Source organism: Sinocyclocheilus grahami, unplaced genomic scaffold (genome assembly GCF_001515645.1).
Source record: "Sinocyclocheilus grahami isolate Dianchi unplaced genomic scaffold, SAMN03320097.WGS_v1.1 scaffold98.1, whole genome shotgun sequence".
In the NCBI taxonomy this organism is placed as follows: domain Eukaryota; kingdom Metazoa; phylum Chordata; class Actinopteri; order Cypriniformes; family Cyprinidae; genus Sinocyclocheilus; species Sinocyclocheilus grahami.
The window spans coordinates 3,909,726-3,913,159 of NW_015505277.1; positions in this window are offsets into that span (position 1 = coordinate 3,909,726).

Sequence of the window (3,434 nt, forward strand, 5' to 3'; positions counted from 1 at the left end):
AACACGATGTTCACACACAAATACACTAAAATCAACCCTGAGATAAAGACAGAGGTGTTCCTTTAAAACAAAAAATAAAGATTGTTACCCAAGTGGACCTAGGACTTATACTAGATCCTAAAAATTCCTACAAGAGCGTTTAACATACCTTCACCTTTTTGAACTCGTAATCCAATTCGTGGCTTTAAACTAAAAATAAAAAGTTTATTTCGAACAAATTTTGGGTAAATCCTTAAAGTCTACAATGGATATTGCAACTTCGTTTAGGTAACCACTGTGATGCACAATCTTGACGATTGCTTAAATGTTGAGCTCAGACCAAAGCGACAGTAATAACGAAAATAAAAACAATAGAAATCAACTCCAACTTAAGAGAAGTTCCACCAAAATAGGTGCTTTTAAGGTTGCGGTAGGATGTCTCAAGAGACCATTATATGCTAGCAGGAAGAAGAAGAAAAGAAAAAAAAACAACTACAATAAACTAACCTCCAATTTAAAACTAAATTCTTGAGGCATGACTGCTTCCTAAGTGATGAGATCTCACCACCAAGGAAGCAACGACATGGAAAAATGCAAGTTTGAGATGTACAGTGCATGTGTTTTGATGAGCCTAATACATTACTGATCACGGAAATATGATGTTGTGTACTTTAATAACAGCTGCCAATGTCTGTGCAGAATCTGTGAGCACATTATCCTCGTATTGCGTCTTCACTTGTTTATTTTGGCTAGCTTGATTATGCTTTCAGATGTTCTTCCAAAATCCGCACAGAAAATGTGAAAAACGTCTGCAGATTCAACAAAGTTTTACTTTTATTCCCAACAACATCGGAGAACTGGCTGGTGGCGTGACTCTAAAGATCACTGGGATTGACGGAACTACAAACTCAATTTTTGGTTTGGTCGGAAACAAAACCAATTCTGAATAATGTGAAATATGGAAGTATTCATGCTTAGTGGTTTGGTTCTCTTAAAGGAATAATTCATCCAAAAATGAAAATTGTGAGAGATTTTACTCATCCTCAGGCCAGTTTGATTTTCATCAGAACAGATTTGGAGAACTTCTCTAATTTATCCTCTGCAGTGAATGGGTGCCGTCATTGAGAGTAAAACATCATTATTGTGATGTTTTTATCAGCTGTTTGGACTCTCATTCTGACGGCAGCCATTCACTGCCGTCAGAATGCAACTGCCATTGCAGAGGATCCATTGGTGAGCAAGTGATGTAATGCTACATTTCTCCCAATCTGTACTGATGAAGAAACAAACTCATCAACATCTTGGATGGCCTGAGAGTGAGGAAATTTTCAGCAAATTGTTTTTTTGGGTGAACTATTCCTTTAAAAGGTAAGGAGTCCAAAACAGTCTCCTGCAAGACACTTGACAGTAAAGTGAAGTATAGGAGCTTAGTTAATCCCCCATCAATATTAGAATGAATTTGAGGAGAACTGTGATGTACATGCATGAGCCCAGCCTGTAGGGGAATTCGATTGAACCGGCCCATCAAAACAACGTTCTTCAAAACTTGAGATGAAACGAAGAATGAAGGAGAGTCTTGAGGTGGCTACAACTGGGTCAAAGTCTTTCGGCACATCTTTCAGGATGAAAAACTCCACATATACAAAAAAATCGTGGATTGATCTGAAGATTGTAATTTCACTGACAAAGTGAAGAGTAGTATATACGCATTCTTACAACAGAATGCATCTTTACGCATTACCGTAGCTGCTTTCTTTCCATCCTCAGGATGGAAAAATATAACTATACCCACTATGAAAAAAAAAAACTGCGTGACCTGGATTGTTATTTCTATTTATGTCCACAAAATATAGAGGCAGATTAATGCATCCCTGATGACATTATAACAAAAGATGATGATTACAGGCGGTTCAATCGAAATCCCACAGGCAGTGTAGTGTAATGCACTGAAAACAATACAAGGGCCCCAATAAGACTGGAAAAAGCTTTTGGGTTTGTTGGCATGAGCGCAGTTGAGGTCAAATCAGTGAACATTTAGGTTTGTGAGAATTTCTATAACACACAATAATGTGCATTGCAGCAATCACACTGTAAAAGCCTAAATGAAGCCTAATGTATGAAACACGATACATAGTTTTGACTGTCATAATAAAACAAAATGCTTTCCATTGGTTGAATATGCAGCAAGCCTGCAGTAAAAAAATGAATTTAAACATAGTAAACCCTGACACAAGTGTAAACGCCAGACCAAGCACGAACAAGAGTGTAACTACCGAAAACGTAGCACATTTTGATAAAAATGCAATTTTGAAACCCCAAGAAAGTGGATTAATGATAGTTAAACATAAGTGAAATCATCTTATATGTTTTTCAGATTCACCCTGATTTACGCGGCAATGAAAAAAGACTAGTCTCAGGAAGAAAGTGAACAAAGAACAGGAAGAAAATACATGACAGCAGATACTGCTGTAAAAAGAAACTAAATCAGGGCATGATTGTGCAAGTCTGTTGAGGCACATGCACAGTGGATCCCACCCAAACTCCACCCATATTGGCCTGATGGGTGTTTGAGGCTCAGCGAGGCAGCTAAACGCTCAGAATTAAGCGAATGAATGGCGTGTGTCATACAGTGATGATGGAGCATCCGGCTCTAGAGGGTTTAATCTGGCATAAGAGAGGGGTGGTGGTCGAGGAAGGGGAATCTGAGGTAGAAAGAGCCGACTAGGAGTGGACGACTCCGTTCTTGGGCAAATCAGGGCTGCTGGCCACCTGTTCGGAGGACAAACTGAGAGATGACGTCTTACTGGTCAGCGAGGACATGCTGCTGCTGACGAAACCACGGTCCTGGACCAAACTGATGGAGCCGTTTGAGCCCTCACTACAACCAAAGAGAGAAAGGCGATGAGAACTACTGTGATGGACACAAGAAACCACATGTGACCATACATGTATTTGAATTTCTTTCAGTGGATGTAAACCATGTACTTCTGAAAGCAAATCTTGACTTCAAATAAATAGCACTTGCACACTAAAATTATATCTTTATTTTTCTTTTGATTTAAAACACATTTTAGTGAGATTCACGGTTATATTTCACCTAAGAGTGAGTGGATGCTCATCTCGCTGTAGAGTGTGTTCGTCTTGTCCATTTTCGACTGAGACCCGCTTGTACTTGCCATCGTGGTTCTCCTGAAGGCAAAATAATGTAAATCACATGATTTCCTGAACTTCACTGAGTGAACAGAGATATAAATTTACTCAAATTACACTCAACAGTACCAGTAAAAAAAAAAAAAAAAAAAAAAACTCTTACAAATGACCTTGCTTAAAAATGGATTTTCTGCTCAAGAAATGGCCGCAGTCGCATGAATCATTCACCGGTAATAGAATATATTAATTATGAATAATTAATAGAAGCTCTATAAATTGCATGTCTCGCTTACCATGGCCATCTC